General features: G+C 31.5%; 1 long non-coding RNA gene across 5 annotated transcripts in view; it reads right to left on the bottom strand.

The window, feature by feature from the left end:
- LOC128200224 (uncharacterized) overlaps window positions 1-16,652 on the bottom strand; it is a 142,042-nt gene that overhangs the window by 17,288 nt on the left and 108,102 nt on the right. For all 5 annotated transcript variants that reach the window (XR_008252621.1, XR_008252622.1, XR_008252623.1 and 2 more), the window contains one exon: window positions 1,997-2,092. This is a non-coding gene — a long non-coding RNA (uncharacterized LOC128200224). The remainder of the gene's footprint in view (window positions 1-1,996; window positions 2,093-16,652) is intronic.

The raw sequence follows: 16,652 nt of genomic DNA, 5'->3' as shown, positions 1-16,652 counted from the left end.
TATTGTATGATAGATTAGGTGCTGTTCATATTTATAAGGTTTACCATTCTCCATCACGAGGACCGTTATCTTATTGGCCGCTCCAAGTTGTCTAAAAAATCTTAAGAGCACCCACATACAAGTGTCTGTAAATTTTCAGTGACAATTTTCAACATTTTTGATAGATTATTTAAAAAATTCTCTACTAACAAACAAAAACTTTAATTATGTAATGCTTATAAAACTACCAATAAAAATTTGGATTTAGATAGCAAAAATATATTTGAAGTTTATAATGCCATATATGAATTAAGTGCCAATTTTTATAGATAGATAGATAGATATATCGTTTATTTGTTTGTTACTAATCACACACAACATGTACATAAGAATAGATAATACATTAAACAACATAAGATTTATAAAATTGTGTTATTATGTGTGATCTGCAGCAATACAAAAAGGTCGAAGCTCAGCGTGTAACATTGTTCAAGGAACAAAACACTGATTTTCAGCTTTATATGTAATATATTTTATGATTAACGTTGCATTTCGCTGACAGAGTACTTTTTAAATAATCAGGCAAGAACATTGATGAAAATGGTTAATTGTTTTTTTAAATTGACAGATAACTGCGACGTTGCTACAGTTCAGTTAGCAAAAATTATAAACGCTCTAAAGTGTGTATCAAATCGAATAACACTGCAATAATTTAATTAAAAATCCATACGCCTATCTAAATTATCTATCAAAGAAAAAATAGATTATGATTTAACATAAACGGAAATTGCATCTACACAAATACGCCTATGTCATTATGAAGGGAATTAATGCAGGGCTTTTTAATCCGACTGAATTCTAGAGTGTTATCTGCAGCTATACATTCCAGATCGATAATGGCTTATTACTAAAATTATCTGCAGAAAGCAAAGAGAGGAGATGCGAACCAATTAAAAGTAAGTAGTGCCATCGCATCCGCTCGAAACATTAATGATTGCGTGCGTGACAAAATCTAGTTTTTATTCCAGGTTTATAGATGTGGTCTAAGTTATGAGATATATTCTTTTTGTCATTTATCTTAATGTAACTGTAAAATAAACGTTCTTATTTTTATAAACACATTTACATTTTGTAATTAGGACAGACTTGTTATTTGTTGGTAACAATAATAAAAAAGATAGGTAACTTATGTTAGAGCCACAAAACGTTAAGAGTACGCTTACAACATTAGTGTAAAAGACTCTCTTGTTAGTTACTATTTTATAATTAAATCATTATTTTCCAATAAATTTTTATTTGAATAACGATACGAAAATCATAATTGGAACATTTGAACTAAAAAACGAGATCGCAGGACGACAATCTAAGTCGTGAGTACATCTACTATCATTTAAGACAGTGACACATAGTCACTTTAACCACATATTGTTTATTGTTAATAATGGAGTCTAACTGCCACCTTGCTAGCAAAATGCACTATCAAGTCACGGTTCTCCCTGGAAACTACCATGGTTAGTAATTGTTAAATTCGTCACAATGTGCCAACTGACCTACTCTCATCCTCACCTATTTTCTTTCGCTGGTGTCGGGCCAGTATCGATAGCGCAAGCAGGGTCAGGATATAATTTTAACTCATTAAAAAAAACTTCCTGAAGATTTGCAATAAAAAAAAACAAGAGTTGCTAATAATCACACCAGTGCATCATATCACTTGTCACTTATACCATACCGCATATTAGTTTCCGCTGCTCGTCCCTGAGAGGTACCGTTATCCGAGTTGCTGGACAGCTCAGCTTAGCCGTACTGTTCTTATAATTGCAGTTAATTCTGCGGTATTGCTTGGACAAGCTGCTTGGAGACATTATACGTTCGAATAAATACAGTGCGTCAATTAATAATATTCAATAACGCTATTTGGTTTCATTTTGTAATCGTAGTCTATCCTATTATAATGTTGACCATTTATAGTATTAATGTATGTCTATATATATGTATAATGGAAATTTTATGAACTTACTATGTTTGACGATTCCAACAATTGTTTCGACTAAATCCGGAAGTCTTCTTCAGGTGGAGAGATGGAGTGCTTTGCATCACAGTATTTCATCTCGTACTACGAAAAATGAGCATATGTTTTAAAAAAAATGTTAATATATTTTTATGACAAAATAATGTTTTATTACAACTGAGTATTATTTTACCAATTTTTTTATGCAACTTAAAATGGCAAGCAAACTGACGGCCTATATGACTGGAAGTGGTAACTGTCGCCTATAGACATAAACGGTACCGTGGACGTAACAAAATATACTGTGAAACTCATGATACCCTTCATGCCTTGCCATTCCTATAGATTAAGATGTTATGGCTCTGTATCCAGTAATTTCAAAATTTTGGTTCAACTGATTAGTTGCTTCGAGAATATGCAAAACCATACTTATACCTAAGCGAATCATAGATAGACGTTATACAAAATAGTTTACAAAGACTTGGCATAAAATCGTTTACATATACTTCGTAACAACAAAATTCATATGTACAAGTGTATTTTTAATAATGTCATCTACATAGAATAAAACAGTCGCCATCAAATCATTGATTGTTGACGTTAACTTCCACGTTAACTGCACAAAAAACTACCTTTAAAACCCTTCGATTAAAAAGTCATTTTAATACATATTTTTTTAATAACACATACATCAATATTCTTAAAAATAAATTTTACATATTCCTAAAATAGATGCACACGAATCGTTTGAATGAGTTTCATACACTCGCTGGCCACTCACAGGACACAGGTGTTCAAAACCGTGGGAAGGCTGCCTTGCTCTTGAACTACGATTGATACTTCTTTTTATTTTTACTATATAACCAACACTTTCATCTGGACTCTAAAGAGCTGCGTAGACGATGGACATTTGTCCGCGGAAAAAAAATCCTTTACTGAAAGCTCTATAGGCACTTATATAAAAAGCGAGACATATTATTATGACTGCACTAATAAGTATGCCGTGGTTTGTCTTACGTACATTTTAATTAAAAGTACTCATAATTGGCGAACTCGTATGTCATGTGTTTTAATTTTGTCCTTCGAAAATAAAATATTCGTCAATTGCATAGGGGAAATATATATATATATATATATATATATATATATATATATATATATATATATATATATATATATATGCAACTAGTGGCAAAACCCCCCCTTGGGGGGTTTTGCCACTAGTTGCCATGCTTGACAGGTGCATTAACAACCGCAGCTAGGCTTTAGAGATGTTTTAAGAGGGACGCTGCTGCCCATCTCTCGCCCTTCCTTAATCGCCTATTACGCCACCCACGGGAAAGGAAGGGCTGGCCTATTCTATGCCGGGACCAAAACGGCGAACAAATTACTGTACATTATATTATATTAATTATTATAATAATTTCAAATTAATTATTTTTATATATTAATTAAGTAATTATATTAAATTATTTAATTATATATATATATATATATATATATATAATGTATGTATATGTATATATCCTACCTTTATCCCAATTATTATTTGTCGGCGTAATATGGTTTTATCCATATTACTCAAGGATTAGGCTTATAGTTTTACGACCGGCCGCCTGCCTGACGTCAACCCTTTTTGGGTATTTCTTTTTCTTATATATATATACACTGCAATAATATATGTATATAATAGCCTGGTAATGGTACACATTGGGGGAAGGTTGTCCATTGCTAGCAATCACTAGTCAAATCGACCTCTGGAAATCATATCGGGTAATTTCTGATGAATTTATCAATTTCACGATTGGCCTCCTCATCCTCCTGACTCCTTCATCCTGGATCCTGCATCCAATGCATAATAATAGCGTAGACAAAGTTGCCATTCCATTTTCACCTCATTAAAAAAAAGCCTGACACACACACTATCACAAAATATGCACATATATGCATGAGCTATTGTGTCTATTGAGTGACAACTCCCTACAGGCAAAACCAATGTAGAATGAGTCCCAACTTGATAAAATGATAATCTCAAATACATTACAATTAATGCAGGTGACTCAGGATCGTTCTTTATGGTAGCCTAGAGAAAAGGCCTATGTTTTTTTTATACAACTTAGAATGGCAAACAAGCTGACGGCCCACCTGATGGAAAGTGGTAACCATCGCCTATAGACATGAGCAGTACCATGGACATAACAGAATATACTGTTTCGCCCATGATACCCCCCATGCGTTGCCATTCCTGAGGACTCAGATATTATTCCTCTGTACCCAATAAATACACGCCATATCCCACCCTTCAAACCAAAACACAGCCATACAAACACAACTGCTTCACGTTTGAAACACGAATGGGACAGAGGTACCCAAGCAATCGACTTTTGTACAAAGTCTCCCTCTGTTCAGCAATAGACAGCTAACAGTTGATATGTTGATGATGATGATGCATGTGCTTATATCCACAATTAAAATCTATGTGTACTGATAAATTGCAAGAACTCTTCGTGAATTTATTTTCCATTGTAGGCTTTCGTTGGGTATTTTTATTACACTGTATCTTACTGTACTCGTTTTATCATGTTCTGCAGGTTGACATAGCTATTATAAAGAGTGTAATGGATCTCCCATTATAGACGATGCCCATATAAAGTATGACAAGCCATTATTCATGTAAGTAACTGAAGTAATCACTATCATTTCATTTTAATTAAATTAATTTAATAATTATAAATTCATGCGGATGTTACAAATAAATTAACTTGTTGTTTCTTATAACAAACCAATTCATTTGTATCATCATGTTTAAAGTAATAATACTAATAAATATCTATGATTGTTATTAACTAAAGTATACTTGTAAGTAAAGAATACAATAATCTTATAAGATGGGCAACAGTGCAGGTAAATAAATATGGTTTTACATATGAAAATAACAATAAAAATAATAAGACATAACTTTAGAAAATACTAAAGTGAAACTATAGTGGAAAATACTTATAGAAAATTTAACAAATAAAGATTCCTATGGGTGTCGTAAAAGACGACGAAACTTATTGTAATTCCTTTTTACAAAGATAACATTTTAAAATTTTGTTAAAATTAAATTCACTTTTTTTTTTTTTCAATTGAATCTTATTTCATTTAATTCAGCGATTCATAATGTAGTGGTAGGTGCATTAATTTGCGTTAAAAAGGTTTTAGGTTCGATTTAGGACACGAACTTTTCTGTATTGGCTTTTATTGTTCTGAGTTATGCTTTCAGATCTCTGATATCAGGTTTCTCATATCGTAGGTTATCTTAGCTTGAACTTATGTTTTTTGTTGTTCGCATTTAAAATAAATTAAAACCAATAAACAATGCTAATAAATATAGTGTAACGTACAATTAAAAAAAAATCACACAAGTTGACAAAACGCTAATGTTTTAAATAGATTTAATAATACTGTAGAGAATATAACACTGTACTAGTATGTTAATATTATTAAAATATTTTCTAAGGCAATCTAACTAAAGAGAGCACGTCAATCTAAAAACGCCCCTAACTAGACGCACGTCCAAATGTACGTCCAAACACACCTTTTACTTTTGCAATAACTATTTGTAATTATACATTGATTGACGCTGGCTTTGTCTTAATAAGCCTGAAACTATAAATTATCTCACATTGAAATTAAACGTCATCTATGTTAGATCCAGTGGTAAATTTACTGAATTGAGTTAACAAAATCAGATCTAGCTACAAATTACCTAATAGTTGCTACATCTCATAATACTTATAGTTGTGTTAATATATTATTTTTAAATGACGTCAAAAATAAGGAGTTTCTCAATTAGGTTGTATTTTTTTATGTTTCTTACTACATAAATCCATCAGTTCTAAACTGTTTGATTTATTTGTTTGTCTAAAAGAATATACTTACAATTTGGTCCCATAGAAATTTTATCAACATCGGTTTAGTAGTTTAGTTTTTAAATGAAAATAACTGGTTTCGACAGAATCGAAGGCGATTTTTTGTGGGGCACAATGAATGAATGAATGAATGAATTTTATTGCAAAAAATGTAGTACAATATGGTAGTTTTATAATGGTTTCACACATTACTGACGTGCAACAGTCGTTACATAAGTTATGAAAAATATTTTTTTAATATAATAATATAATAAAATAACATGTCAAATTTTTAAACAATCTTTAATTATTATATATTGTGTACATACATACTCGTATACATATATATTAAGAAAGTAACTTAGATTCTTGAAACTTAGATAAAAAGCTGATGGTCCACCTCATGGAAAGCGCCATACACATGAACAGTACCATAGACATAACAGACTCTATTGTTTTGCCCATCATATCTTTCATGCGTTGCCATTCCTGAACACAAAGGTATTTTGCCTCTGTACCCTGTAATTTCATTACTATATCCCATCTTTCAAACCGAAACACATCTATGCAAACAACTGTCTCACGGTAGAAACACGAATGGGACAATCCAATGTATCTAAACAAATGACTTTTGTATAAAGTCACCCTCTGATAATATATATTAAAAATTTTATATATGTAATTATAATTTATTAAATATATAATTAATAAATAAATAAATTTATCTGTTTTTATGATTCAAAGTGGCAATCAGGCTGATGACCCACCTGATGAAAAACGGACGAACAAAGGACTAAGACGTCATGCCAGACCTTGTAAATTTAACTCTTTACGCCATATTTCAAATCTAAACACAGCCATACCAACTCAGCTGCTTTATGGCAAAAACACGAATGGGACATATGTACCCAAGCAGATTAGGATTACCACAAACTGTTCAATTAAAAAGTAAAGTGCTCAAGCAGATCGCGATTACGACAAACTGTCCAATTAAAAAACAAGGTGGCGCCACTGAGCTAATAGTGTTTACGCTTCATTAATGTTATTGATGGACAATTAAAACGAAACCGTAGTTAATAATAAATAGGTGCATTTATCAGGACTTTTTATATAGATTGTTGTCCATCGATTTGCATCCGCTCATACCGTTATGTTCTACGATGTGATAAGAAAAGGAGACGGTACTTTGACTGATTTTATAAGTGTTTCTTAGTGTTCACCTACCTATATATATATATATATATATATATATATATATATATAATATATATATATATATATATATATATATGTATATATATATATATATATATATATATATATATATATATATATATATACCGCTGCAGTGTCCCAGTCCTTTCCGCAACTGTAGTGTGTCCCCCCCCCTTTCCTTTCCCACATAAGTCCCTTATTCCCCTCATTCACCAATTTCCTTTACGCTTTTCCAACGTTCCCTTTCTTTTTTCCTCAATCCTTTCCTCCATACCGTAGGTGGCGGAAACCACCAACAAATGCATTCCCAAAGAGGGTTGACGTCAGGCAAGTGGCCGGTCGTAAAACTAAAAACCAAATCTTTTTGTAATATGGATAAAATTATATTACGCCGACTCCAAATGATTGGGATAAGGGTAGATGATGATATATATAAAGAGCTTATCTGCAAAATTTCAAGATTCAGCAATGCTGGTTAATTACTTCTGTCCTGTTCATATTTCTACTATATTTGGGATTTTAATAAAGCAATAAAAGCTGATAGTTTTATAATTAAGTTAAACACAACTGCAAATTGTCATAAAAAGTATAAACAAAACAGGGCAGTTTTTACCTACTCACGTACCCAAAACTGTTACATATTTAAAAAATTTAATCAGCCTCTAGTTCTTTTGTGCTTTCACAACGGTTTCAGTTTGAAAGGTGAGATATGGCAGTAAAAATACGTATTGTAAATAAGATACGGAAATATAATAAATTAGTAGTAATTAGGCAACGCTTGAAGTATATTGTGACCTTACACTCTGTAAGTTCAAAGTACTAGCACAGTATCAAAAAATACTTTAACTCATTACGCTGTGATATTATTTATATCCATAGATAATGGCTACCGTATTTTCCATCAAATAAGTTGTCCTATTCATCAACCTTTGTTGCATAAAAAAACTATCATTAATGCCATATCCACATGGACTATGTATTATAAGCCTCGAGCCTTATAATATCTCCAAACCAGATTACCAAGATCTTTCTTAGACCCGTTAATTACGCCCCATCTGAACTCGCTCCCTACCACCTGGCCCTAACTATTTTTTATCAGAGTTTTCGTGGGAAATGCTCGCACCACCTGTGTATGGATGTCAATTAATATTGTATAATTTAAAATGTTTCAAACTTGTACGCGGATAGTAGTTGCAGCTTGATTAAAAATGTAGCGAAAATATAACTATGAATTTTGAAACCAAATTAATAGTACCTATAGAAATTGAGATGAACAGCAAGCTAACCTCAACTACCTACATGACAGTTACAAGGAGAAAATTATAGAGTGGCGATACCTTACAGGCAAACGAAGTATACGACAAACCCCACTTATAAAAATAATGACTTTCAAACGTTGTTCCTTATAACAGTTTCCTGTGTGGGATATGTATATCTTTTAGTGTACAATGAATTACTGAAATGGTGATAGTAGTGATGAAAAGGATAAAATGTGATATATGTATTATATTGTATAGAATAATTTTATAATAATATACAAAAATAAGTCTTGAATCTATTTGTGAAAAATAAAATGATTAATTGAATAATTACATTAAATTGTAAATGAATGAAATTTAATGAAGTTGTGTAATTACATTTATAATCATGATTATTTTTTATGAATTCTATAAATATGCATCTATAAATATAAATGTAATATCATAAAATTCTCTTTCCTAATAGTTCATTTACATTCCAAACTAAAATATTAACTAATATTAAAATACTGGTATTATGTTAAAAATTATTTTATTTATATATAATATATAACTTTATAATGATAACCATTACTCTTCAATATATCTCTTTTTTAATTATCACATATTATCATATAGAAACCATGATAATAATATGAGATGAATATGATAATCACATTTTATTTCTTCTAAATTAATGATCAAACGTGTTACACACATGTGCACATAAAAAGCAGTTGAGTGTTTAAAGCTACCTTATATGGGTGCCAATATATGAAAATAAAGAAGTGTTCTAACTAGATACGAGTAGGTGCATAGTAGCCGATAAGTCAGTAAAGGTGCAACACTCATGGTTATAGCTTATACCTCATTTTTCATTTAAGAAGCGTATAGTTATTTTTAACTGACCGGAACTGCAGATGTGATCATATCCGGTGTCAACGATGATTCGATTGACAGCCTCCTTTGATAGGTAAGGGTGAGAGTGTAAGAGTAGCGTTGAGCGAGTAGCGAGTAAAAAATTGACATTAGAAATTAAAAATTTGAATTTACATTAATTACTCAATATTATAATGTTTTTTCTATGATTTTAAATATATTTCTTATTTACTTATATTTAAAAAAAAGTATTTGATTTATATCGGTATAGATAAAAAAATCGTGTAATGTATATAAATATTAAGATTTTTCAGCTTTTTTTAATATAAAAATTGTCTGCGGAAAACTTAATGATCAATAATGTATTTAACACAAATTATTTACCAGACTGAAAGTAGTCTTATGTAAAAATTTTACTCGGTATATATCATAGGTGTTTTAGTATTGCGGTATAATAACTAACTTTGTAAATTTTCCGAAAACGATTTTTCTAATAATTTATATTCTCTGTCAAAAATCTTGCTCTGAAAATCCATTTTTCAGAATTGTAACCTAATATTGTAAATTATACTAAATTAATTGATATTCTTAGTATATATAATTTTCTTTTATAACAGTATATTAATTTTATTAGATTTATTAGATATCAAAATTTACTACCAATATGTAATAAACGCTTTCGCTCATCAATATGGTCGTGACTTGTAAGACCATGTGTACGTATCTAGCTGGCGTCTAAGAGCAAATAAACCCCAGAATACAACTGTAATTATAAAAGACCATAGCGGTTTTCCAGGCAGGATACACCTGTCAGATGTTACAGTGTATTTATGGCATGGTATAGGTTTTCATCGGCGGTGCTAACGGTATTTTAAACGAGTAAGTAAAATTTTTAATTGGTGGTTGTAATTCTTCATTAAACAAGTCTATTTAAAAACACTATTCTAAACAAGCACTTATAACGCAATTCGTCAACTCGGCACGGAGGCTATATTGAATTTTGTATGATGCCATTAACTTTATCATACTTTACTCTTGAAGTCCTTTTATTTTTTTTACTGATGATAATGTTTAATATTTATTAAAAAAAATAAAAGGCAAGCAATGATTGGAATGGCAACCTCGCTCGCGCTAACGGTATACACTGGCGCGGCACCAGTGTGGGGTAACTGGTGAGAATGAAAAGGTAGTCAATTAAGCCATCGCGATAAATACATCTGGGATTCAACACAATGGTTTCCAAGGGGGACCCCGTGGAGGTCGACCTGACAGGATATATTGCTAGCAATGAGTTTTGTGATCCGCATTACTAACAATCTCTTCCCCTCAATACTTTCATTTGGCACCCATATTAAGGGAGGTTGAAAAAAATACATATCCGCTATCTTGTGACAACAACTAATTAAATAAAGTTGAATATAAATACCTAATTCACTTGTAAGTGTGGGTATTTAATATGATCAAAATTTATTAAGGATATCATGGTAATTTCGTTTTTCTATGATATTTACTCTGACTTTTAGACTTTCTAGATAAGACATCGGAATTAATGCGACCATTTAGGCAAACTACAACACATTTACTTGGATAATCTCGACATTTCGAACAGGTTTCAAACTCTCCGCGATCTGGAACCCAGTTATCCAAAAACATTATCTAGTTATATTGTGCAGCTAGTAAATGCATTGAATTTAGATAGGGTCAGCGTTATAAGCAAAATCCCTGAGTATAAAAACACAGTTTATTTGATGTGAAACAATGAATGGGTAGAAGAAAAACTTCTGACTTGGAAGCGAGTGCATGATAGTGCCACGTCAGTACACTTGTGACCACGGTCGGTGTAACATCGTCGAAACGTATAACAAATCAAATTAACACACGTGTCACAACCGTATTAAGAACTTCTTCCTTTAATGAAGTCGATTAAGTATACACGAATTGAGAAAATTTAATTTTTCTCACAATAAAATTAATTGTGAAATATTATACGTATTCAAAATATATAAATAATATATAATCTATACTTATAATAAATCTGTAGAGAGGTCAATTCTGTACATGAAACATATTTCCCAAATAACTATCAGGGGGTGACTACTGATCGATGCTGATGCCAAAAATGCAATCAGTAAAATTTTTGTCTGTCTGTCTATATGTTCGTTATAGAAACAAAAAGTACTCGACGGATTTTAACGTAACTTGGTACAATTATTCTTCATACTCCTGGGCAGGTTATAGTATATTTCTTTTCATCACGCTATGATCAATAGGAGCAGAGCAGTGAAGGGAAATGTTGGGAAAACGGTAGACGTTACTCCATTTTTAAGCTTCTGTCGCGTGTGCAGCCTTAATGGCCACTTTTTAAAATGTATAAAATGTCCACCCGTGCGAAGCCAGGACGGTCTGGTTATACATAAATGTTTTGTCACGGTAGTAGCCCCTGTTAAGATTCAGATATACTCGGCGAAATGTGGGCGTATCGAGTATCCACATAGGTGACAATCAAGAAATGAATTGAATGAATGAATAAATAAATAAATAAAAATTATAGTTCCCTTTAAAGAATTATACAGATTATAAAAATTAACAATATGTATTAACTTTACTTTTTTATATGTATTAATTTTACTTGTACTTGTATTTTACTTGTATTTTATTATATTTTTTGCAAATTCTAGTGGCTACCAAATAACTATTTAAGTATATAATTATGTATTATTTTAGCTGTTTGTTTGCCTTAAATAAATACATAAAATAAAGATAAAGAGTGTGTGATGTGTGAAAAGGCAACAATGAGAGGCTTTATCGTTAAATAGCGATTCCTTCTAGGCAACTTTAGGATGGAGATGATTAATTAAAATTAACTACCCCATTAGGGCTTACAGTCATGAACATGTTCATTTCTATGTTCCAATTTATACTTTATTCATAGGAACTTTACATATAAAATTCTTCAAAACTTACACGAAACGAAAAAAATAAAAATAATATAAAATTACAATTTCATCGTGTTCGTCTGTCTGTCACGGTTCTCAGCTATAACAGTGTTTGTCCAATCTGCATGTAATTTAGCTGATATATGCTTCAAATGGTAATATCTCAATTACTGTATTCAATAAAACCGGTTAAACATGCACATGTCTAAATTCCGTAGATATTTACACTGTCGTGCTTTTTAGTATTTTCACATATATATTTATATATGTGTATGTATGTATTATTTGTATTATTATATCAGCTTTTAACTGACCACTGTTAAAATTAGGCCTTCTATATAAAGGGATATTTACCAGTAGTTGCCAGTTGCCACATTTGATGATTAGGCTTCAGTGATGTTTTAAGAGGGGCGCTGCTACTCATACCTCAAACATGAATATATATATATATATATATATATATATATATATATATATATATATATATATATATATATATATATATATATATATATATATATATATATAGTTGAATATATGTATAATAGTTGAATATATGTATAATAGTAGAATGTTACTGAAATCTATAATACTAGCGGTATTGAGCCTACAATAAAAAAAAGCAGTGTCGTTGTGATAATATAGAAATTGCACCTAAATATAAACTAACTTATAATGTCAAGTTAAATACACACAAATAACATACAAGCAAACAGTGCTTCATAAAAAAAAAAACACCAATTTGAATTATAAAAAACAAATATATACGAATAATTGAAAATATAATATAATAATCCTTTTTGAAACAACAAATTGAAAACAGTTTATAAATGACAGAATTCTTAAATAGCAAATAAGAAAAAAATACAACTGTATTAACCACGTTTTCTATTTTTTTTTTAATGATTTAATACACACATATCGAGAAGTACATAAATCTAATTTTTCTCACGATAGTATTAATTGTAAAATATTATACGTATTCAAAATACATTTTTTTATACAACTTAGAATGGCAAACTAGCTGACGGCCCATCTGATGGAAAGTAGTAACCGTCGCCTATAGACATGAGCAGTACCATGGACATAACAGAGTATACTGTTTCGCCCATGATACCCCCCATGCGTTGCCATTCCTGAGGACTCAGATGTTATTCCTCTGTACCCAGTAAATTCACGCCATATCCCACCCTTCAAACCGAAACACAGCCATTCAAACACAACTGCTTTACGGTAGAAACACGAATGGGACAGAGGTACTCAAGCAATCGACTTTTGTACAAAGTCTCCCTCTGGTATATGTACATGTACTTTATTACCTTCCATTATTCTCATAGTAAAATGTGTTCGTTTTTTTTTTATATTTTGTTTTTGTTATTTCACCTTGAAATAAAATAAAAATATATGTACTTACACATATTTTTAATAACATTACCATCATTATAATTACAATATTGTGTGAGAAAATTTATAGCTTAGTTTTTGTCAGTTTATGGCCGTCATATACTTGTATATATTTTTTACAACTGTCATGTAGCTTACAAAACTTCCGCAATTAAGTCGAATCTAAAGTGACATAATATTAAAATCCATCAGGCTGTATAAACCATATGTTATGTGTACAATATGGATATACATCGTAGTACATACTCCCAAAAACATTAGTCTATGGAAATCGATTGTGGTTAATTAAGGGTTATTGAAATTTTGGATATTTGTTTGTTTGTCACTCAATCAATCCTGAACTGATTTAAATTAAGTAAAGTAAGCAGAATAAGTGTAATATAAATTAGAACACAGGGTTTTTATTCTAAATCAGGGGTTCCCGAACTTATTTTATCTACTGCCCACTTTCAGAATAAATTATTTTTTCGCTTCCCCTTTTTTTTTACCTATGTGAAAACCACTATTACTTCAAGATCAACAAATCACCCTCCAAGCCTCTACACAACGCCCCCATATTTTTTCTGGGTCTCTTACTGCCTCCCTTTAGTCCTGCAGCGCCTATAAGGGGGCGTTATCGCCCACTTTGGGAAAGGCTGTTCTAAATGAAGCAGACGTAGTCAATACAGCTAGATGTATATACTAAAGTAACCACACTAGAATCAAAATAAAAATATCAAAAGTCATCAAAGAGATATTCAGTTTTTTTTTCTACTCTAAAACCACTTTATAGACGAGGTTTAATTTTTATGTCCTTAATTTTTCATGCAAAGATTCTTCATTCCTGTCCACATAGCAAAATGCTACGAAATACTTTGACATTTTAAATCTTTTTTTTTATGTCACTGTTAATGAGCAAAATATGTTCAATTCAATAATTCCTAAGTTACAAATCTGTATAAATGAATGGATGAATACTCTTTATCAATCAATTAATGATTAAATAAATATATATGTACGAAAAAAATGCCTAATTACAAGAAGCAAGGTAAAAAAATAACAGTAGGCAGCTTTATCGCTAAATAGTGATCTCTTCCATGCAGTCTATGTAATTTTTATAATATTTATTTCACCGCCATCTTTATGATTTCATTCACATTGTTCACTATTAAACGTCTGCCTCCCCCATAGACTATCATAAGAAACAACCCCGACCCATCTTCATCCATTGGCTCCCTGCATCACACTTGAGGTCTACCTAATGGAGTCGTCCTACATGTGCATATACAGGGTCGCTATATACCATAAAAACCTTTGTTCTTCAACGGTTATTAGTACTTTTAATTACATGGTTGATCCCTTACCACTTTAACTTGCCTATACTTCGGCTTATAGCGATCACATTAGTTCTTCTGCGTATATCGTAATTTTGGATTTTATTACGCAGCGAAACTCTGAACAACATGAAAATTATATTAATTTTTTTTTTTTATACAACAGACTGACAAACAAGCTGACGACCCACCTGATGGAAATTGGTAACCGTCGCCTATAGACATGAGTAATACCATGGGCATAACAGAGTATACTGTTTCGCCCATGATACCCCCCATGCGTTGCCTTCCTGAGTACTCAAGTGTTATTCCTGTAAACTCACACCATATCCCTGAAACATGAATGAGACAGAGGTACCCAAGCAATCGACTTTTGTACAAAGTCTCCCTCTGGTAATTCTTAATCCATTAATTAAAAGTCATATCCATATACCGATATGCTTATCATATTAAACTAGATTAGGTACTATACCTAACAATTTCTTATTACCTTCAGTAATCAGTGAATGGGTGGTCTTCCAGCACCTGCTTCTTAAATATACTGTTTTGATAGCAACGGCTCAAAACATGTTAAGTTTAAAAGGATTATAAGTTAATTCTTTAATTGCCGTATTATGCGGCTTATCGGCAACATACGCCAGGAGAAATGATCTCGAGCCTCCGAGAAATGCGGCCTTGGCGGGACATCGAACCTGCACTCAATGCTACAGACTTTTTTCCATGCCAAAAATAAAAAAAATAAGCTTGCCAAAGAACGGGACGCTCAATTAAAATGCGCGCACGTAAACAGTGGTTTTAATGTTGGTCTCTTGAACATGTATTTATGTAGTGGTGAATAGTTGTAACTTTTTTTAGCGACTTTTTCAAGTCGTATTCTTTCAATTGCTGTGTGGACGGTGAGATGATTGAATGAGGTATAATAATATGTATAATTTAAAAAAGAATATTCACATCTGTTATTCTAGATAGTTGCCAGGCATTGACTGTGTCTCGAATCTTATACTCGTATACACTACCAAGAAATAATGTAATAATATTTTTTCAGTCAATATAATTGACTGGTAGAGAACATCCGGTGTTAAATCCACCAAATGTATATATAATTACATTGTGCATTAAAATTTAAATATATAAATAAATACTCATAAATTATTTTGAGAATATTTTTTTCAATCTAGTCAATTAAAAGTTTTTGAGCAAAATTTGTTCTGAAATCAGATGAAAGTCACGATAAAAACGTCTAACAATGTACATTTTTTTTATACCACTGAGGTGGCAAACAAGCATACGATCCACCTAATGATAAGTGGTTACTGTAGCCTATGAACGCTTGGAATAATAGGGATATTACGCGCGCATTGCCGACCCTGAAGAAACCTCTTTACCCCCCTTTTGAAGAACTCCATGCTGAAGTCTCTTGGGAAAACCTGGACAAGGTGCTTATTCCATAATCTGAGTGCTCGTAGGAGAAAACATCTCTGAAATCGCGTTGTACGCGACCATTTAGGCCGCAGGATATTTATTATATTTATTCATTAGTACAAATATGTGTAGGTACATAGCGGACTTAATGCTAAAAGCATTCTCTCCCAGTCAACCATAGGGAAGTGTCAGAATACTCGAATGCGGTACTACTAATTACTGATATACTTACATACTAAAATTACATATATAAACGAATAAATATATATAAATAACAAATATACTTACACATATATGACATATACTATATTATACACGAAACTGAGAATAATATAAAGCACTTACTGCTCGGATAAAGTAAAAAA

The sequence above is a fragment of the Galleria mellonella genome, unplaced genomic scaffold (assembly GCF_026898425.1).
Source record: "Galleria mellonella isolate WM207_F2 unplaced genomic scaffold, CSIRO_AGI_GalMel_v1 utg171, whole genome shotgun sequence".
NCBI lineage: Eukaryota > Metazoa > Arthropoda > Insecta > Lepidoptera > Pyralidae > Galleria > Galleria mellonella.
This window is presented reverse-complemented; position numbering and strand designations above follow the sequence as displayed.